The 23,632-nt window shown below is 40.2% G+C and overlaps 1 protein-coding gene across 2 annotated transcripts in view; it reads right to left on the bottom strand.

Annotated features, from left to right (window-relative positions):
• The window catches only part of Cmss1 (cms1 ribosomal small subunit homolog), a 304,195-nt gene that overhangs the window by 179,148 nt on the left and 101,415 nt on the right, over window positions 1-23,632 (bottom strand). The gene's annotated exons all lie outside the window — the stretch shown is intronic.

Below are 23,632 nucleotides of genomic sequence, written 5' to 3'. Positions count from 1 at the left end.
TACACATGTATAACAAAAACTAAAACTCAACTATGCTATGGCAATTGACTATAATTTTCTACACCCAAACTAATAGTGAAATGTGATTTTCAATGTAGCAGAACTGGGGTTGGGGTCTTTAAGAGACACTTGGATCATGAGTGATCCACTCACTTGAAAGGATTAATGGAGTTTCTTTCAGCCTGGGTTATAGTGAGATTGGGTTGTTAGCAACTGAACCCAGCATATTCTTTTGGTTCTCTTGCATATGGGATTCTTCTTTTTTTTTTTAAACTTTTTTTTTATTGGATGTTTTATTTACATTTCATATGTTGTCCCCTTACCCCATCCCCCACCCACCCAGGAGCCCCCATCCCCTCACCCTTCCTCCTTCTTCTCTGCGGATGTAACCCCTACCTACCCCCCCACTCCCACCTCCCCACCCTCAAAATTCCCACCCCCTGGGGCGTCCAGCCTTCATGAGGTCAAGGATCTCTTCTTCCACCTATGCCCAGCAGGGCCCTCCACTCTTACGTATTCAGTTGAAGCCCTGGATCCCTCCCTAAGTGCTCCCAGGCTGGTGGTTTAGACCCTGGGAGCTGTGGTTGGTTGGTATTGTTGCTCTCCTCATGGGGCCACAAACCCTTTCAGCTCCAATGGTCTTCACTCTAACTCCTCCAGATTGGATTCTTCTTATAACTACTTCTGTTTCATACTGTGCACTAAGTTAAGAAGCAGCCTAAAGCCATCACGAGAAGCCAATACTGATACCATGCTCTTTGGTTTCCAGAATATATATTTAGCCAAAATAAACCTCTTTTTTTTTTTTTAAAGATTTATTTATTTTATGTATGTGAGTACACTGTAGCTGTCTTCAGATACACCAGAAGAGGGCATCAGATCTCATTACAGATGGTTGTGAGCCACCATGTGGTTGCTGGGAATTGAACTCAGGACCTCTGGAAGAGCAGTCGGTGCTCTTAACCACTGAGCCATCTCTCCAGTCCTAAACCTCTTTTCTTTAAAAAATTATTTAAGAACACCACCCTAATCTATAGACATCAACGTAAAAACGCTGTAAAAACATTATAACTTAGGGACTTTCCTACCTAGCAAGGCAGACAGACCTAACACCTTGACTGTGAGCTTCAGCAACTGTGAACTAGACCGAGAAGGGACTACTAGCAGTTAAGACAGACTCTGCTGTGTATTTAAGGACTTGGTCAGAGACACTGAGAGGACAGAGGAAGAGAACTGGACTCATGAGAGTGGACATCGCAAGGGTAGTTCACACCCACTTACTAAACTCTTCCCCTACGGACTTCATCATGGGCTCAGGAGCCACAGGGAGAGAAGATTAGGAAACAGAAAAAGAACTACTGAACAGGAGTGCAAACAGGACAGAAGAAACAAGAATAATGGTCAAATGTTTCCTAAAATGTAGAGCTAGTGTACTGAGAGCAGAATTGGTAACGACAAATGCACACCATATTCAAACTACTGAAATAAAACTGAGGAATTAGAAGTACCCAAAGAAAAGGGAAGAGTGGCATTATCCAGAAACAGAATAAAACATGATAGCAAACATTTTGATGTAAATTATGTAAGCCAGAAGATAATAATGTGCAATCTTCAAGGTTCTTACAGAAAAACCACTGTCTTGGACGGTGATTGTTGGAAATTGGGTAGAGCCTAAGTCCTGTTTGCAGTCTTGCATAGTTGTCTCACAGGCTTATAGTGTTTAAGTTTGATAGGGTCTGTTTGTTTTGGACATAGTTTAATAATTTAAAATGAAAACCTTACAAACAATAGAAACATCATATGCCAAAACTGAACAGACCCAAAGTCTATACAACCAAAATGATCTTAAAGTTATTAAAAAAAAAAAAAGAAGTTCGTTGATTATCAAATGTCATCCAGTTGTGATATCCAGTTTCTTTATGCATATTTATAGACAGGCAGGAACAAGCTTACCTAGACCACAGCTTCCTGTTGCTCTCTTTAAGCAGACTTGCATCAGCACACACTCAGAGAGCTGGAGTACTTTAGACATACTAAGTCAGGTACTATGTTACTATCTGTTTGCTACCCCCAAGGATAATAAATATATGGCATTAGCTCATCTCAACTTTCTGAAGCTCACTGCATGTTTGACTTTTATGAGTGAGAATATATTTTGTTATGATCTGGGAACAAGTATATAATGTATGCATGTGTGCACGCGTGTAAGTGTGTGTGTGTGTGTGTGTGTGTTTATAACAGACATAGTAATACATATATATGCATTCATTTCAGGTTCTACTAAATCGGCTTCTTGTTAGCTATTCTCTATAAAACAGAAATCTTTCTTTTTCCATGTATCTCAATACTGTAGTCATTTTATCTTGTTACTTCCATTTTCCCTCATAGCATTTATTATCACATGAAGTATCACATAAATTGGCTCTTAGTTGTCAATTCCTGTGCAAGAATGTATGGCACTTGGGACTTTCTCTCTTGGTCTCTGCTGCATTTCCAACATCTAGAATATTTCCCCAACCAAGAGTTGATCATGGGTCTGTTGGAGACAGAAATGTCCTTCCTTCACAGGGGCAGAGACGAGCAGAACCTAGAGTGCTGTGAATAAGGCTTTTCACTTTGTTTCTCCTAGATCAGCTAAGGTTTTAGCACAATGGCTGGAACATTAGTAGGCACAGTATTATTGATTATAATTATTTATTGCTTTTCTTATCTCATGGACTTGTCTGAGCAAGCCTGTTAGTATGCTATTATTTCCTGGTTCTAAAATTGCAAAACACCAAACAATGCACCCTTGTTTCAAGAGTTAAGACGTGGTAGAGATGAATCGATCCGGGTGTAGCCAGCACCAGAGTTCATGCCAATGTAGGGGAGAGTGCTGAAATGCTCACTGTCCATCTCCTTTAAGTTTGCTTCACCCATACATATTAGTTCACCTCACAACACCTAAAGTTCCATCTTCAGGTGAAATAAAACTGAACAAGTTTGAATTATATCCAAATTTTAACTTTCTTTCCAACCTGTCTGACTTGGTAATGAGAGCTTCAAAGTCAACAATGTGAAAGCAGGCTTCACTAGAGTTTCAAAGGAACATCCTTGCATGAGCCCTAAACACTGCAGGGTCAAACCATAATCAATCAACCAAGGTGTGGCAGCACAACCTGTGTGTACTGGCACCGACTCAGCCAAGAACAAAGTGACCAGACCTTCTGTGATAAACTGTCCCTTCTATGTTATCCAATGGAAATACTCATAGTGTCCAATACTCACAAGCAATTAGGAGTGCGTTCAGCTTTCAAATCGAAGGCCATTAAAATGAAGTTCATTTATCCAGTCTGTCTCTGAAAAGGATTCTCAGAGAAATCTTATTCTTGGATAGACCAGGTACATAGTCTCAGATTTCCTTCTTATCACAACAATCCACTCAGCAGTCTGTGAAGAACTGTACACTAAGGTAGAACTGGGTGGAAACTGTGCCTGACTTTTAAAAACTTGTCAGTCATACCTCAGCAGTCTAGACAATCTAATTCAGATCAGTCTTCCTATTGCCACGCCAATACTGGGTCCACTGAAACAGAACATGAGGCATGACGTCTCTACTCTAGTCTCTGTCTTCATTACTGCTACCCAAACTGTGAAACGATATGCCTTTAACAGGAATATAAGTGAAATCTAGCTCTTCATTCAGGATTGAGTATGGCTACCATTTCTGAGGGGGTCCCTCTGTCTTTGCCTCAAAGCCTGGAGATAGGTATGGATTCTGAAAGCTCTAGAGTAGGAAGGTTGACATTTTAAATTATAGGTATTTATTTAGGTATTTAACAACAAAACCTAGCAGTGCAACTTGCACTTTCAAAATAAGCAAGGAAAAAAAAAAACCCAGAAGTTTCCAATACATTTTAATTGCATACCTTATATAAATATGGAATAGTGACTTAATTAACAATGTTCCACATGGAATTTAGGAAAATTTAGGTTTTAAAAACAAGACTCCCTCTCCATTCCCAGTATTTGTCTGTTAGCCTGAACACATTTAAAAGTGTATTTCCATACTAGAATTAAAAGAGTTTTAAGACATTCACTTCTTCCTGGGAAGATGGAGAACAAACCCCTTACTATCCAAGTAGCCTCATTCTGTTCTCCATCTTTCTTAATAACTGTCACTCACTACTTCTGTAGTTGTGCACCTGATCTCATGAATAGATAAAAGGAGGCTTTGAGTGACTTCTCAAATTCTTCAGCCAATTTCTGGCTTTAGCTTTTATTGTCAAAGGCATGAAGATCAAAAGAGGCTTTTTGCTGAAGTGCTCAGTGTCTTGTAATAGCATTTCACAACAAAGAAGGCCATTATGTACATGAAACATGAAAGGAAAGTCACAAAGTACAACGTCTGCATCACAAAGACACCAGAGAGAACTTTCTTGCCTACACCCATGGATGTTCACATCATTAACATCCAGTCAATAGGAATGTCCTCAGGAGCAGAAAACTCATCTTCAGGAGGGTGAAGTCTGGCCTTCTCATGCAGCTTCTTGGCTTCTTAGAAACCTTCAATCTTCCCCAATAGGGTGGTGATATGGGCTCATTTTACACGTACAGAAAGATCTCGCGACAGTCCACGGAAACATGAACCGTTATTTACACTGGAAAGAATGACTGGATACAGCTGTGCTCTGTAGCAGACAGAGCTAGAGGTAGAAGCTGAAGCTACATTGCCAATCCATTATTATTTTAATAGCTAATGGAAAGGAATAAAATGGATTACCAGTGCTTACTCAAACTGGGAAGTTTCTGATGCTGCTGCAGGTCATGGGCTCCTAGTGGCATGCGATGCCCTCAGGCTTCCCAGGGAATTTGCAGTAGTAATCCTACCATGGCATTAGTTTCCACATGCAAAACCCTGAGATCTAAATCAACTTTGCAAATGAACAAAGTTAGGGTAGCCATAGGATCAGGATCAGAAGCAATGAGTCATCCTCCTATTTCATTATCAAATGCATTAAGGCCTTGAAAAGACGTGTCCCAACTGCACCTTTTCCTGTACATTGCATAACAGACGATACGTTTTATGTGCATTACTATACTCTTCTTGTCACAACCATGCTCTTCTCAATAGTATCCCCACTAATACGTTTACTTCTTAGGCCGATTATCAGTATTCAATTGATCCATTTGCTGAATATACGCCTTATGAGTATAGTAATTATATTACTAATCCACTTTTGCCATCATGAATATATATGTCAAGGTCAGGAACTTGTACAAGGCCCACAAAAAGAATACAGGTAGCTTTTGAGTGATCTAAATTCTGAGGCCCCAATATAATCATTCATTCGTTCATTTGTTGGTTTATTCATTAGTTCATTCAAGGAGACTACTGTGTTTCCCTTTCAGTTGTCTCCTCACTAACATTTACTGTCCCACAATATTTTGTTAATTTTTTTAATAGCTGGCTATAGTTTAGAGGGTAATGCTTAGATGTATAAAATGATAAAATTCTTTTAAGATTAACTGAGCTCTGTACTCTCTGTTAGCCTACTTCTGCCCTGATTCTGACTCATATTCCAAATCAATACAGTGTTTGTTGCTCATTAAATCCAATGATTCAGATCATCAAGCATCATCTGCCATACCTGCCACCTAGTCAACTTCTACAAGAAAACTGGGGACATGTAGGTTTTAACAAAACAAGCCAAAAAAAAAAAGGAAAAACAAAGAAAAACAAAGGCAGGTGGGGGCGGGGGAAGGGAGACAGAGAGACTGACTCTGCAATCAATCAAATGGAAGAAATTTGAGAGTGAAGAACAAAATTAGACAGGAATATGGAAGTACAGAGCACATGAAATGAGGTTCCAGGGCTGACTAGGGGACTGTGAGATGGCTTGGTGGGTGAAAGTCCTTGGTACACAAGGGTGATGATGACCTGGGCTTGATCTCTGGAACCTACATAAAAATGGAAGGCGAAATATAACTCTACAAAGTGGTCCCTTGATATTCACATGTGTGCTGGCTTGTGTGAGCCCCTATCACACTCACAAGAATAATAATAAATATGTTTTAAAGTTTGTTTGCAAAAAAACAAACTTGGAAATCATGTTTATGTCCTTTGTGGTATTTATTTAGCTCAGTTAATCACAATTCAGTCACCTCAAACCACAAAGGCAGTGAGGGGCAGTGGGGCATTCCTCACCTAATCAGCAACCGTGGCTTCAAAAAGCATAATGCATAGGCCTGAAACTGGGCTCCCAGTTGACCTTGTGCTTTTACATCCTCAGCTGTAAAGTGGAAGCCCATGTCTAAGGGCAGTTGTAAGAGTGAGTGAACAGGCCATATGACGGTGAGCCACGTGCAATTGCCATTTTTATAGGACACGTAGCAAGACCTCAGATGATTTAGTCCAATCTTTGAAACAAACATGTAACACAATATCAGGTGGCATGCTCTATAACCAGAAAACATTCCTCCTCAGAGACACTGAAGTCTAAGTTATTATTCCCTAACATCCCTGCTGCAACAGCTTTACTTTAAATTCTGAGTTGCTGGAGTCTCTTTTCCCATGGATGCTCTCCTACTGACCTGGTTTCTCTACATTTATTCAAAGACTTGGGAAACATGTTCTTTGTCCTCTTACTATCTGACAGACAGTATTATTTAGGTGACTCACGTGATAGTCTATAAATCCTCATTTTTTTTTTTTTTACCTTCTTGATTACTCATATCCCAGTTCATCTTTGTATTGGACCATTATCAGATCCTTCCAGTTTTCTCATGCCTTTTGCTCTTGCTATACTTATGTTCTTTAATGGCAGGAAAAACCCCAACAGTTCCTTTATCCCTTTCCTGGCCTCGCTGCTTTACCTACTGTGACAGCAGGGTTTTTGCCCAAACCATTCTGTCACCAAAATCTTCAAACTACACCAAGCGCTAGTCCTTTCCCCTAATTATTTAATAAAACTCAAGATAAATTTTAAAATGCATATTCCATATTTTGGTACCAAAAACAAAAAAAAACCCAAAAACAACCAACCAAACAAACAACCCAGCTTACAGCCTAGGGTCACTAGAAATCTGTAGTCCTCTGCCTAGCACTAGCCACTCTGCCTACTCTGCTACTGCTTCCATTGTCTGTACTTCTCTCATCAGTATTTCAAACTGCCACCAAGCACAAGACTCCAACTGCAGTCTCAACCATTCTCCATCAGTGACATGATTTTTCAGTCGACTGAGACACAAAGATCATCTTAACATTTTTTGTCTCTATTTTGTGAATACTTTGGACTTACTGTCTTAGTTAGGGTTTTATTGTTTCCTGCATCAGGCAGGAAACATGGTGGAGTGCAGACAGGCAGTCATGGTGCTAGAGAAGTAGAGTTCCACATCTTGATTCACAGGCAGAAGGAAGAGAACAAGCTTGAGTTTCTGAGACCTGAAAGCCCAGCCGGAGCCACATACCCACTCCAACAAAGCCACACCCATTCCAAGACCTCAACTCCCTATTTTCTTTCAAACCACATTTACGTTGTATGCTTTTCCAGTTTGGTAAAACGGTGTCCTCCAAGTGAAAGGCCGGACCTTCTACATATAGCCTCACTCTTCTTTCTTCTCTCCCAGGAATGTGTTCCAATTATAGTTCCTAAATCTCCAGCTTCTTGTGGCCTATTTACTTTTTCTAAGCCCAGAAACCTATTTAATAACTCATCAAATTATCCATTACTTATTTGCTTTTTGAGCCTGGGTTGTCCCATGGCAACCATTAAAAGAGAGTCTTACCACTCACTCTTCCTACTAATTCTGCAAGAAGTCTCAGCCTCACCTCTGCTATGCTCATTGCACGGTATCTTCCTAGATGAGAACAGCAAACTCCTCACTTCTCTGCCGGATTCCCATACTCTCTCCTAAATTCTTTCATTCACCCCTCTCATTTATGCTCTCAGAGGGTCCACTTTTGGTGTATTGCTCTTCTCATCCAGTTTCATTGCTACTGATTTTAAATACTAATAATAGGGAAAAATCCAAATCTATATTCCTGGTCCAGTTTTTCTCCTATTTCCTATATCATATCCACAAGACCTTACACAAACTTAAACCAAACATACCATCCATTTGGTTAATTTTACCTCCCAAATTCCAGATGACTTCATAGGACTCAGCAGAGAATGATAGTAAGACAGGCACTTTGAATTCTGTTTTCCACTACTTCCCCCAGTTACAGTTCAGACTATGATAAAGCCAACTTTCTATGGTTTGTCATAGTAATCTAAGCACTGGGGCTTGTGATACACTACTCTCTTATCCTGAAATCCCTTTTCCACATTTCTTTAAATGTTTTAGACTTTAGAAGAAGTTTCATCTCACAGAAAACCTTCTCTGTATTTCTGAGCAAGGCTCCACACTTTCATCACTGAATTCACTGGAATATGCTGAAACCATCAGTTTGGATGTCTTCCCACCTAGATCCCCAGGGTAGAGATGATATCTCTCTACTGGACAACATACTCCTTGGTAGATGGGTAATACCGAGGTTGGCCATATAAAGAACCTATTTTCCCCATAGATCACCTGTAATTCTGTAATATTCTTGGGCTCACCTGAGAATGGCCATACCTACCTACTTGTAAATCCTGCTTCATCTTCTTAGGTTACCTTTGCTGGACAAGCCATATCTCTTTTATTTTTCCACATACCTCAAAATCATGTACATAAGAGGCACTCAATATTGGGTACAGTGAAGTCTAATGAGCAGAGAAAACATCCCCATGTCATTATGTCTTCTAGGTATGGGACTCTTTTCTAGTGTGGTTCTACTGTTCAGAGTTAAGATTTCCCAGATGTCTTTCAGCTATTACCAAGGTACAAAGGTGAGTATTCAAAAAAAAAAAAAATCTTGACTGTTTTCCAAGTTCTGGATGCATCACAGGAGATCTGATTTCAGAGGTGAGATCTCCCATCCAGGTGTAAGGACTCACCACAGTTCCTTAATTCAAAAACAGGGCAAAAAGACAGGGCTTATAGTGGAGATTCATTTGACCCACTAGATCAAAATGTATTACATTTCCTCCTGCTTACACTGGAGTCAGGCTTTTATGGCTTAAGTTCAATTCTCAAGAGTCAATTCTCATGTTCACTCCTGAGAAGAAACTTCACTCTCAATGCATGGAAAGTGCACTGAGCTCTCTGTGAACAGAATGACGTAAACACAGCACTATCCTGTAGATAACCTCATGAGGTAAGTATTAATGTCAGAGGGAGTATTATTTTACAGGCAGAGAAGTCAGCTGATGTGCTCTAAGTCAGAAATGAGTGTAAGAGCCAAGAACATATTCCAAGAGTTCAGTGCTTACATCCCTTGCCAAACCTAATCCAAGCTTTTCAAAAAGTCACTCTCAGAGGATGAAAAGTCTCTAAGAACTTTATTCATTCTTTCTAGATTATTCTTGCACAAGCCTCTTTCCATACTCCTATGATTTTCTTCCCAATGGGGAACTGTAAAGAATAAAATGATCACTTGGTGGCCCTCCAACTTGTATAGGATCTGGGAAGTATCAAGGGTCAGATAGGAACACTCGACCTTCTTCCTTTTAGGATCTCAGGCAAGGCAGTTTACAGTCCTATCAGCTTGAGTTAATTCACTTAGGGTAGATCATGGTGTCCTACATGTACAGCATGGGCTATGGAACTCATTCTCTGTAAGCAGGTCTTACATAGGTGACCCATATAACTACAGAGACCAACATCTCCAAAATTTCCAAACTATTTTGGTAAGGCCCTATGTAACAACACCCATTTAGGAAGAACAGAAATCTGCCTGCTGAGTTAAATATCCATATACATATGAAAGTTATAACCACACCTTTTCTTCCCACGGACTGGTATACAATCATCACATCCAGCGATGTGTTGGGGAATGAATAACAGTTGGCTTTCTGGAAAAAAACATTCACCTTGACTGAAAGCATGTCCATTTATAAAATGGTTGATTAGGACCTATCAACATGATATCAATAAATGTGCAGTTGAGAGGAGTGATATAAATAACCTGAAGAGTGTGGGTAAACACAAAGTGCAGTAAAATAATTAGAAAATGAGGAGTTGAGTACTTGCTATATTTGTTTTTAAAAATGACTTATTTAATTACAAGTTAAAGTGATTTAACTTGTAATTGATGAAAGTTGAGAACTGTGTTTAAAGATTAGCCCACAAAGTCCTTCCAGACAGTCATGAACTAGTAAGGGTCAGCTCCAATATCTCACTGGATTCATGCCATAGGCACACCAGGAGCAGGTGATAATCTTGATCCCTGGTTACAAAAAGAAAAAAAAAATGTTCTTTGTAGTGCATTGTCCTTGTCCCGCTTACTCTGGACTAAGGTCAGAAGCAACTACATCCAAGTTGGCTGTGCCCATTTCTGTTTCAAGAATGTGAACTGACCCTCCAGTCAGAAAATGTCTGACAGTGAAGAAGTATGAGTACGCCATTCTGGATTTATAGATCACAAACTCTCAGTGTTAGATTCAGCAAATAGGACTGCCATTACTAGCTACAATTTGATTAAAATGCTAGTACAGCTAAGCGACATCTTCATGCTTTTACGTCTTCTTAAGTTCAATCAGTTGAAGAATAGTTGGAGGGGGGAGTGCGGTCAGCAAAGGCCACTGGTGGAGGAGATTGCTTTCCTCTGGGCAATCTGCCTCGAGTTGACCCCTGCAATTCCCAGCATTGCAGACTCTCAATCCTAGCCTGTGCAGTCGACTTAACCCTGCAACCGACTCCAAATCTATGCATTGTGAACATTTTCTATACTTGTTTAAAGAGATACTATGTAATAAATCTCTGTAAATATCAACTCCTCTGTTAAAACACAAACAAATGCAGAAATGTATCTAGAAAAAATCAGAGCTTGACTGTTTCCATCACTTCTAAATATCTGGAAAATTAGTTATGACTTGAGAAAGCATGCTGCCTCCAAAGAAGCATGCAGCATGTGCCATATCAACTCCCTGAGGATGTACATGCAGAGGACACTACTGATAGACATATTGATTAATAAAACAAAGCGAAACTGTAGATGCCTTCATAAACAAAAGAACATGAGAAAAAAGGTCATGAACTGCTTACTCACAGGAGAAAAACACCTGACTCCTGGGTTTGTTGTCTTACAATTCAAACTTATCCTCTTCAGCTTTCAGTGGGGCCTCAGAGGTATGTTAGGACACTGCATTTAAAACATTCTTCTGGAGCAATACAGACTTTCCTAGTGGCTATTTAAAATATGTTTACTTAAAAACATTTGCACTTTACTATAATTTACAGACTACTTGATACTTCAATAAGTCCACTGAAGAAGTATTGAAGATCAGCAGTTTTTATACACCTTCCCTGGGGGCCCAGGGAGTTTCTGCGTCTATGCATTATATAAGCCAAATTGATAATGGAATAATGTAGGAAAGTGTTTTCCAGTAGATACACGTGTGAAGATATGATCCTGGGTAGCCTGGCTGGGTCTGTGCCCATCAGTGGCCCTAGGAGCCTCTTGTTTTAAAGGAGCTACCCTTCCGAAGTCTCTTCTTATCCTAATGTTCTAAACAAGCACCGCCACTTTGTGAGCCATGCTCACAGGGAAACACAGGTTGGGAAACAGCTGACGCATATGGTAGATGAGCATAAGAACTTGACTCAACGAGCTATGTCAGCATGTTACTATGCAGGAGGAGAACTAGGAAGATTCGGTGCTGTGGCACAGCTTTCTCACTGTCAATCCCTGAACCCATATGCTACACTGGAACAGAAGTGGATTGGTATTTATCTATCTTGAGTTTCCTTATCTCTGGGTACCAAAGAGTGTCAGTGGGCTCAAAGTGTGGAAGGAAGTGGAACAGATACAGACACTGTCTATATTCCAAAATTTCTTGGAGGCTAGCAAGGTATAAGATAATTAAAGCAAATTATTACTATTATTTTCATTTATTAATTATTATTTTGAGATAGAATCTTACTTTGAAGCTCTGGCTAACCTTAAACTTGTTATATAAATCAGGCTGGCTTTGAATGCTCAGAGATTCACCTGCCTCTGCCTCCTAAGTGCTGATATTATCACTCTCAGCATAAAAAGATAAATATTAATAAATAAAAATAATTCAATAGGTTTGGGAGGATTGAGAATGACTGCTTATAATACCTTCTACAATATAAATGTGCAGTATCAAAGTGCATCATAGAACAAATCTGTAACTTGCTTATAGCTAATCACAAAATAGAATGTATACCATGTTCACATATTTAAATATGAGTCTGAAGATTATGACACTCAAGTGAATTAATGAATCAGCTTCTCACTGAACGTTGCTTAGGACCACTGGTGAAGCCTACTGAATGTTTCCTTCATGACATACTTTAATCACGTCGTTAACTGATGTGTAGTCAGAAGACATTGATAAAGGCAGGAAAGAGTGCTTCTGGTTTCCTGTGAAATGGAATTTAAATGCCTCACTCGCTCCGCTCCACAGTCTCTGATCTTGGTTACACTTCTGAGCAGATGCTCACATGATATATTCTCTTTGATGTGGCAGGGAGCAGAAAACGAAAGTGAGACAACAGGCAGCCACAAGTGCTAGGAGAACTCAGGTCAGTTCCTGAAAGCTAGAAGAAGTGATGGCCTCCTGCAGCTACACTGCTGTATGCATGGACACTTGCTGTGTCTATGCAGGACAGGGCTCCACTTTTGTGTAATTGGGAACAAAAACAGCAAGCAAAAGCCATGTCTCTAGAAGCCATCAGTTATACAGGAATGCTATATTCTCTTTGTTTGAGCTCCAACCTTTCCATACTTATTTTCAGGCCTTGTATTCAAATTTTATCTCTGCACTTACCTTTTTAATCTGTTACATTACGTAAATCTCTATATTTTAGAATATTAGTTAATTTATAGAATTAGCTTGAGCCTTAAATTTCTTCATATAATATGGCCATATCTTTCATGTTACAGATATTTTTCCTCCTCTTCTTCCTATCATGTTGGGTGCAGAAAACACCCAAAATCTTTTGATGGTCATAAGAATGTTTAACAGTGTTTTCTTTCTCTCCCTTTTCTGAAATTTCTAAGCTACAGAATGACCCATATCTACCTAACTCCAGTTACTGAATACATTTAGACTCTAATAACAAAACATAATATTCAAAATATTTCTAAACCTAAATGACCTCATATAGAGCGTTTTATATTGCCCAAGTAATTGTGTAATTAAGAGAACAATGAATATCTGTCTGATCAGGACATCCCATTATTCTCCACTCTCCCTCCTGTCTGACCTCATCTCCACACCCAACAGCTCAGCTTTCTGTCCTAGCACTTCCTGGTCTCTCTCCTCTCAAATCCCATTCAGTGTCATCACTCAACTGCACCTCCTCACTCCGCTAAACTCACCATGCACTCTTTCATCTTCGGCCTTCTAACATGGCGCCCACTTCCTGTCATTTATCTAGATTCCTAGGGTCATTCACAACATCTTCCAAAATGTGCCTTTCAGTGTGTTCTCCAGGATGATTCTGTACTATTTCCAGGATGATTCCGTACTACTTCCAACTCCCAGTGCTAATTGCGGTGACCCTCCTACATATGGCCCCACCTCAGCATTCTACCACTGTGAGGCTCAAAGATCCCTAGGGCAAGAACATGGCTCACTTTCTCCTCAGTATTTTGTGTCTAGCTGCATCTGATGCACACAAACCAGGAATATAAATAACCTGTCATAAGAAAACAGACTGTCCCCAGTAAAGAGGTAAGGCAAGATAATGTCTTTAACTTTAAACATAACATAGAAGGGAAAGAATATTTTATTCTATGTAGCTTCAAAAGGAGCCACTACAGACAAGTGTGTAGGTTCTGGGAGTTTCTTTCAAAATAATATACCAAACAACTTTCTAAAATATAAAGCATGAGATATTTTTTGGCTGATATTTGCTACAAGTCACTGAAGAGGTTTACAGAAAGCGGCTGGCAAAACTAAACTATGTGATACCTAGGCTCTTTGCATAGTTTAGATTCTACAACAAATTAAGTCTAAGGGCTTTTTTTTTTCATACAATTGCTTATTTAAGTAGGGAACTAATTCTGGATAAATTAGGGAGAATATCAAGGGTTGTAGTTTAATACAAAGGCCTGTCACCTCATTGAATATTAGCAAGGAACACACAGAGAATTTTAAATATAGCACAGCAAAAAAAAAAAAAAAAGTCTCACAAACAATGCAACTTTTCAGTGCAGTGAGCAGCATGGCCCCCCAAATATCAAGGTCAGCAGGGGCTTTGTCCACACCACCTCTTATCCTGGAGGAGGCAAGGTAACTTTACAACTATAAAGAAACGTCCCATTAGAAGTAGTTTCAGCGTTAGATTTATTGTATTTTCCACAGTTACATCACTGAGGCTATGCACAATCCAGAGGGACTCAAGGGGCTGCACTGTAAACTGTTATAATAAATATTAATGACCATCATGCCCGATAAAACCTGCAGTCTGTACACATGCACCCATGCATCCACACAAAACGGACTTTTCACCTTATATGGTTACTTTTAAAGACCGACTCTTTCTTTATTCCACTTTGTTGCCCTGCCAAACACAGAGTACATTTACTATAAAAACACCAATTAAAAATATCAACACGAGGAAAATATATAAACAGTGGTTAAGAGCCAAGGGCACATAAATTGACATAGATTCAGATAGAAAGTAAACATGAGAGGAATAACAGAAATTCGTACATCATCCAAAAGAACCATGAACAATAGCCCTATGGAGAAAGTGACCTTCCCTCCTTCCAGACTCTTGTGGACTCCTTCTGCACAGGACAAGTGGGTGGGAAGTGGGTAGAGTAAAGATGTGCAAGGTCTGGGGAAGAGAGAGGAGATGCTTCCACTTCACAATACAACCTAGGGCGGCCCCAGGGGCCTTCATTGACCTGTTCAGGAATAGTGCTTCCTCAAGCATTGGAATGAGGACTTCTCAAGCCTCTCTAACTGAGGAGCAGTTGTGGAAAAGGGCTGGGTAGGGAGTTGTAAGATTTAGATCACATTCAAGTCCTGCTATTGATTTCTAGGAACCTTAGTTTCCCCTTCTGTAAAATAGGAATCTATAGACATCTACCTCAACACTAGTTGTTGAGAGGAATAATTAAAACTGGGTGAGTAAAGTTGACTAGATGGATAGAAAGAAATCTTTATTGATTTTGCTGGTTGATTGGAAGGAAAAAAAAAACCCAATACAAAATCTTCCCTGTTTTACTCAGTTACTACATCTTTTTTTTTTCAGTGCTGAAAATGAACTTAACCTGGGTCTTTGTGATGCCTCGTGATTACTGTACTATGCAGTATATATTCTGTCATACTGTACACACTGTAGACAATTAGGAAGAAAGGAGGGAGTCGGTGGTGGGGGTGGGAACAGGCAGGAGACAACGAAAGAAATAACCAGGCATAGTCACATGTCTTTCTGTCCCTATGACAGAGGCAGGCCCACACTGCCATCTTCTCTATCCCTACGGGAGTGGTCCTAGTCTTACTCTCGACATACTGAATGTGTTTGGGGTTACAGCCAGAAGACCACAGTCCCAGACTTAATGCTGGGTAGGTTTTTTTTTTTTTTTAAGAATTACATGAGTAATTTCCTTTAATTGTTCTTTATACAATTGCCCACACCCCGGGTGCCAATGTGATAATGTGCTAAGGCCACTCTCACTTTGTGTGTTAGAACATGCCTTTGTTACCTCTCTTATTTCTCCTGATAACTCTAGGTGGTCATTGCATTTTGATTTATAGATTACTAAATATATGATGAAGCCAGTGAAATGAATCGGACCTGAATAAAAATTAAATGACTCAATACCTCTTCATAGTGTGTTTAGAATTATAAAGGCAGCATAGGAACTATTTGAGCATTTTTACAATGATATTCCCTGACAGTTGCAAATATATTCTATGTACTTCTGTTACATTTATAACCTGTTTCAGTAGATTATTACTGCCTTTTAAATATTCATCCATCCGTGTGTGTGTGTGTGTGTGTGTGTGTGTGTGTCTGTGTCTGAGGCCAGAGGAAGACAACAGAGCTCCTGGAATTGGAGTTATAGACAGTTGTGAGCTATCTAACTTAGGTGCTAGGAACTTAACCCTAGTCCTTTGAAAGAGCAGCAAGTGTTGTTTCTCACTGACACATCTCTCCAGAGCCCTACAGCCCACTCTTATGTGCGTGCTGGAACCAATCCTGGGCCCTCATGCAGTGCTTGTGCTTTCTGCTGATGAGCTCTCTCTCCAGCCCTAACTGGCTGGTCTTACTCACAAAATCAATAGCAAGACGTTACACTTTCTGTTACACACATAACTGGCTTACAAACATACTAGCTTCTACTGCCTAAGCATACAGTCAAAACTCCACAAGTTTATGCATGGCTTTATCTCCAGGTCATTCTTTTGTCTGTCATGTCCCTTCTTCTACCTTTCCCTCCATGTCACGCACCTTCCCACAGCCTTTTGCACTAAGTAGTTAGCTCCAGGATCTACTCTGTAACTCTTTCAGCAGGCCAACTGGCTCATGCCTTTGTGTCTCACACAATCCCCAGTAGCCTCAACTCTTTTTCCCTGCATGAACAGCAGCACTCAAACCCAACTTTGAAGTAATGAAATACTATTAACCATACTAATTGTAGGCCATTTCCCCCTGGAACCTTGCTACCCTTTGGTGACACATATAACATGGTATAGTTCTTATTGGCTAACTGAGGACTGAGTGTCATGGATTGAGATGTGCTAGTCTTCAGTAGCACAGCAGCCACTGAGTGGATTCTTTAGAGTTTAAGTCTTAGTTCTCTATCTTCATGAATCAGCCCAGAAAAGAGCAGTAGAAATTGACACCAGATGGCTAGCTATTCCCCTCTTCTCTTTTTATTTACTTTTTGGAATTCAAACTAAACCTCCATTCTACTTTAAAAAAATGCATAGATTATTGGCACAAGCAAGACTAAGAGTATAGATAAGACGGTTCTGGAAAAGAAGGCGTGACAAGGACACCACGTATGGTGCTTGGCTTCTAGTTTGAGGGCTTAACAACTGCAGAGGTTCAGGGACAGCCCAGAGGGTGGGACTCATAATTACACATGGCACTGAGGAAGTGAATAAAAGCATGTTTGTGCCTTAAACATGTTCAAATGGTAAAACTTCACAGAAACAGTAAATATTATATATAAGATATGTAACTACTGTGTGTGTATACACATATAACTACGGAAGTTATGGTTAGCTTTTCAAAGGAAAATCAAACTTTTGTGAAAAACTTGAACAATCTGGCTCTGAGTCTTGGTTTTGTTGGCCGATCTTTAACTAGATACCTTCTGTTGGTGTTCAGGGTGTGTGGAAACACAAGCCTCCCTGCAGAGCTGCCTTGCACACAATGTATGTGCTTCATTCACTCCTTTTACTGTTTTCCTTTACTTTTCTGCTGGTTGGCCCTTTGCTCGTATAAAAAGTTCTCTACTGAACCAGAAAGCCTAATGAATGCTTTCAAGTTATTCCTTTGCTTTTACAGTTTTGTTGTGAACTAAATGAAAACAAAGCTTAGAAATAAGAAAGCTGGTGTTTTTATTCCTACAGAAGAAAATACATAAAAGGGGGATGGGGGGGGTAGAAAAGTCACCAGGCTGCAGAGCCAGGTAGGCGTGGTCTGCGTCAGTCTACAGAGAAATATGGCCAACTACAAAGAAGTTCCTAGACTTAGAAATGGTGAAGTCACCATCAAGGATGAAGCTGGGACTATGCAGAAAAGCAGAACATGGGAGAGGAACATAACCAATCATGACTCTGTGATAAGAAAGCAGTGAAGACACACATCCGAGTAGACTTTAGAGTCAGGCAAATGCCAGAAAACCAATGCACGACTGTGACGGGGGAGGAAAGCAATGTGTAAAGGGAAGAGAAGCTGCAGCTGAGGAGTGAGGGCTAACTGATGAGTAGCTGGTTTCCCGGGCCAGAGTGAGCAAGGAGAAAACGGAAGGGAGGGCGTGAGAAACAAAGCAATGAGACGTGGAACAACAGATTGAGCTTACTGTACTAGGGGACCATGTTCTTCAAAAGCTCATTTATTTTACAGGTTGTATATATTATTATATAAAATAATGGGCTTTATTAGGACACTTTCATGCATACATGTGAGACATGTGATTTCATCATATTCACCCACCTTTCTGTGTACTTCTATTTGTACTGCACAAGCAAGTACACACACACACACAAACACACACACACACACACACACACACACACACACAATCTTTCTGCATCTGGCTTATTTCGCTTAACATGATAGTCTCTACTGTCATTCATTTTTCTGCAAATGACCTAACTCACTTTTCTTTATGGCTGTGTAAAAGTCCATTGTGTTTATATTCATAGTATCTATTCATCTGCTGACAGATATCAAGGCTGATTCTGTGACAAGTCTATTATGTACACTGCCTCAGTAAACATGGATATATAAGTATTTCTGTCTGTTGACGTAAGAGTTTTTTGGGTATATACTCATAGAAGGTATAACTGGATCATATGGAAGTCATGTTCTTTAAGTCAGAAAGTCCACAAAGTGAGGAAGGTGGTCAGCAAATATTTGGTGAGCAACACTGAGGTGTCCGATACTCTTAGCACTAGCCAAGGATTCCAGGGTTCACTGAAGAACATAACACAAAGTAGTAAGTGCTATGTTGGAGATGCATGTAAGATGTATAGAGGAAGAGGGACATGTATTTAATCAGGAAACAGTAGGGTGGTTTCTGGAGGGGGAGCTGCTGGAGGGTATTGATCTGTAATCTCTGAGAACAGAAAACAGCTCATTGAAATGCTACTTAGTATTCTCTGGCACAAAATGATGGGACAGTGTACAGTGTATCCAATATGAAACTTAGCCGTTTTGTAAGAGGGGACAACAGACCCCTGACCACCAATGCTTGGCCATGGAATCTCACAATCACAGTGCATTAGGGACACAAGGCTAATAGCTCTGTGGGGGAAGCAATCAAACAGAAGCGCTCTGTCTTCTGCTGGCAGCAAAGTTGGCTGTGGTTATTTCTCACTTAGGCATGGCTAGGATTCACTCTGTACAACTGCCTTGAGTCAACTCACGCCACCATATTCCAGTTTAAAAATTACTTGTGGTTCTTGGTTCCCTGGCAGTAAACACAAAACAAATATTTTCTTCAATAAAGTCATCCAACAAAAACCCATTGTCTTGCTTTGCTAACATTATATGGAGCTTCTGTAGGTATTGCATCTATTCACAAGACAAACAGTACAAAGGCCTCTGTTGTAATTATTATTCTGGGTGTTGATACACCCCTTTGTTGCCTTTAACTATCTAGTGGGGTAGAAAGCCCACTTCAGATCATCTAGTTCCCAAACAAAAGACATAGAAACCTCTAGACTTATAATACGCTTAAAAGCACTAGAGCTGGGCAGATATCAGCCCTCTGTGCTATTTGTCTATTTCCCTGTGGTGATCGATCCCCGAGATATCACTTGCCATGTTCTACCTGGGCCACTCCTACTCCATCAAGCCAGCCTTTACGGCCATGAGGTCACGATCCATCTACCATGTGAGGGCTTTCTTCCTTCCCCTCTCTCATTCTCCTGGTCCCTACCTTAGACCCCAACCCTGGAAATCTCTGCTCTGCCCCCTTTCTTCTGCCTAGCCCAGGTTGTAGGCATCTTTATTAATCAATCAGGGATAACTTGGGGGAGCAAGGTTTGTAAAACAAAAACTGGTGTACATTAGAATTCACTTGGCTTGGGGCACCCAGGTCTTCAGGTACAGTAGCAGCACCCTGAATATGTAGCAGCATCAGACCAACCCTCTATAGGCCTCATTGTTTGTATCCTAGTCCTTGACAACTCTGAAAATCCGTTTCACTGAGCTGTGCTAGTAGGCTTTGTTCCACTCTGTGTGAACATCCCACTTCATTACTGTAGAGAGGACTCACCTCTGCCTTAAGGTTTCCTATCTGGAAAGACAAAACTCCACAGCAAAACTAACACAGTCAAGAAATTGGAAAGGGACTCAAAACCACTGATGTAACAACCTGGATGATGAAGGACAAATTACCCAGCACTTTGCCTACCTGCTTTAAGTGAAAGAAGATATCCTTTTGTTTGGCATTATTATAACAAAATTTTTCTAAGAGTCAAATGTATGGTGGAGCAAAGACTGGATATTTGTACTTAGAGCAACTTTACAGAATGAGGTGGAAGGACCAGAGCTAAGATTTACTGAGGGGCCACTATGTGCCAGGCATAGTGGTATGGGACGAGGATTATTTCATTTTGTCCTTACACTAATCCTAAAAGGTTGGTGCTATTATTGACCTTATCTTGCAATGAGGAAATGGAGGCTCAGAAAAGCTGAGAGCCAACCAATTCTGTCTTGGATTTTAGCATTAAGGGATGTGTGATCATTCTTATGTGACCAGATATCCTTTGTTTGTATGTAAAATCAAAACAATTATGATAGCTATTTCACAGGCTGACTGGATTATTGTATGAGCTAATAAAATAATCCTAAACATGTCAAGCATAAATCTGTTGTCCCATTCTCCTGGAAGCATGATGCACTAGAAAACCTGTCTGGGCTGCACAAGTAGGCAGCTTGAGTTTGGAGCTGAACTCGGTATTTTGTTAGTTCTGATGTTGGGCACACACATTGCTCTCTGAGCTTTAATTTCTTCACTATGCAATGTGAAAACGAACACTCACACCTCATAGGCTCAGGCAGATAAACCCTCACATTGGCAGAATAGACTCAACCTCTCGAAGATACTAAATAAGTAGTTAGAAAAGGATGCTTAGAGTTCACTTAATCAAAGAGAGAATGGTTCACAGTGACAGAAAACATATCAATGACCACATTTTTGAGACATGATTTTCATATAGATTCAATGAAGACCAAAGAAGGCAACACCCACTGTCCATCAAATAGCTCCCTTCAGACACTTGCACCTAGAACACAACTCTATGCCTAGGGCCTCCGCGCCCATGTGATCCCTCAGTTTCTAGCACGGGGCTTAGCAGCTAAAACTTCAAATTGGCTAAACAAGAAGAACAGATGAAGGACTGATAGAGGTCGCAGAAAACAAAATAGAAAATACATTAGCATTATGTGATTCAAACATTGGTCAGATGCATAACAAGGACCACTACCTATACAGAGGAGGGTGGACTGCCTTAAAAAGTTTCATCAAAGTGGTTATTAAAACAAAGAAAAATAACCTTTGGCATTTCAGAAGGAAAAGCAATAGTTCTCAGAAAACCCATTTCTGCAGGCTACTCAGCCTGTGACAGAAAAACAAGTCAACTATATTATTCTAGATTTATTTCAAAGCTATACTCTGTTGCCCAATTTTAGGGACACGCTTGTATAGCATTCTCTTTTCTACTATGGACCAGAAAACCAATAAAAAATATAAGGATAAGAACTATCCTCAACCAGTTCAAGTAAAACCTAACACAGGCATTTTTCTTTTAGGAATATTCACAATCAATTTCATAGTAAGCCTGTGTTTCCTTCCCCCCCCACCCTCTTTCTCTAATTCACCCAAAGCTAGGAAAGCACAGATAGTGGAAATCGACTGCAGCAAGTGAAAACCATCTCTCTCTCTCTCTCTCATGTTCCAAAATCAAGCTTCCATATCTGAAGGAAGCAGGAGAGTGTTTCCTCACAGCATAAGCTCAATGACAGACTATGAAGTCTGTTCCACACAGCTTCCATTCCTCCACAGCTGAGCTAGGCATGAGCAGACTCCTATGATACTAAATTCTTTACGATGTTTTTAAGAGCTGGACATTTCTGGACCGGAGGCAGAATCAGCCAAAAAATTCTTTTGTCTTTTAAACTTGAGCAGACAAAGGGGCTGCTGAAGAACAGCTGAGGAAAATGTTTAATTGAACAGAACAAAATTGTAATTTTCTCATTCTAGAAATACTTCAGACATCTAGTTAAGAGTCAAATAACCATACTGAAAGTGATCTGAATTGATTCAGGAGTCAAATTTTGTCATCACAAACTATGGGATCTCAAATAGGAATTGACCTTATTTCTCTCATTAAGTCAACAACAAAATTGTATCTGCAGGAGACTGTGGCCCAAGAGATTTTATAGCCCTTTGTAATGTCAATGCCAAATGTACATATTCTTACTATCTGCTGCCAAGTTGGCCTTAAGTCATACACATAGTTAACTCCTATCCAACTAGAATAAACAATGATTTCGTGAACAAATATCAACGAAGAGGCACAGGAACCATTCTTTCAGATTGGCTTATTTATAGGTTTCTTGATTATTATTTCATAATATCATCTAAGGCAGAGTTATAAAAAACATGGTATATGTGTGTGTCAGTGTGTATGAGAAAGAGAGAGACAGAGAGGGAGACACTGACAGACAGACAAAAGAGGTATGTGTACATGGTCATGTATGTGTGTACACATAGGTGTTTGTGTGTAAACATGGGTCGACACTGTGTATATTCCTCAGTCACTTTACTACACTGTTTCCTAAGGCAGAGTCTCTTACTGCAGCTGTAGCTCACCAGTCCAGCCAGACTGGCTGATCAATGCACTTCAGGGATTCACCCCTCTCTACTTTGCTAGTTCTTGTGTTAAAGATGCGTGCTGCTATTTCTGACTTTTATATGGGTGCTAACAATTCAAACTTAGGTCATCATGTTTGTGTGACAAAGACTTTACCAACTGCATTCCCCCCAATTAGATCCTCTTTTAAATGTAAAGTTATACTGGTACACAGCCACTTGACTCATTTGTGTACACATGGCTTCTTGCTGGAGAAGGATGGATGGATGGATGGATGGATGGATGGATGGGGAGGGAGAGAGGGAAGGAGAGAGAGAGATGTTAAGCTGTGTGGGCTGCAAACTCTAGGATATTTAATATGTGATCATAAACAGGAAATGTATGTTGAACTCTGATCGAAGGAGAGCTGTTGGTCCAATTTATCAATGAGTACATTCAGAGAGGGATGTCATATGACCAAACTTAAAAGTGCTGGGGGCAAGATGGTCATGGAATGGTGTTTGTCATACATGTACTTGGTTCATTGTTATTTCCCATCTTCCTTAAATCTAAAGACTAGACTAAAAGGAAATTTGGTCATTTGATGATAGCTTTCCATTCATTTGATAGAGTAAGCCAGTGGTACTTAAGCAAAGAGACTATGTCACTCACTAATGAAGATAACAGTTTAGTGGGAGGATGTATAAGGGTGCTATCCCATAGAGCATTACAAGTGTTATGAAGTCAGCGAGTGATTCTTAAAAGGAGCTGCTGAAGTTCAGGGTTGTAGTGAAAAGGCAGGATGGCAGAGGAGGAGCCTAAGCAGAGAGCGCAGTCCCAAAGGACACCCAGAGTCGGAAGGGAGAATGGTGAGTGTTAGGTCACTAACAGAAGGCCACACATTTGAGGAGCAAAGACTAAAGAGGGAGGGGAATGAGGTGACGCTGCAGGCCAAATCCAGCAGCACTTTGGATCCCCATGAACAAGGTTAGAGTTATTCTAAAAGGAAAGTTAAACCCAATAATCCCTGGGTAACAATC

Source organism: Grammomys surdaster, unplaced genomic scaffold (assembly GCF_004785775.1).
Source record: "Grammomys surdaster isolate TR1022 unplaced genomic scaffold, NIH_TR_1.0 126398, whole genome shotgun sequence".
NCBI classification, from domain to species: domain Eukaryota; kingdom Metazoa; phylum Chordata; class Mammalia; order Rodentia; family Muridae; genus Grammomys; species Grammomys surdaster.
This window is presented reverse-complemented; position numbering and strand designations above follow the sequence as displayed.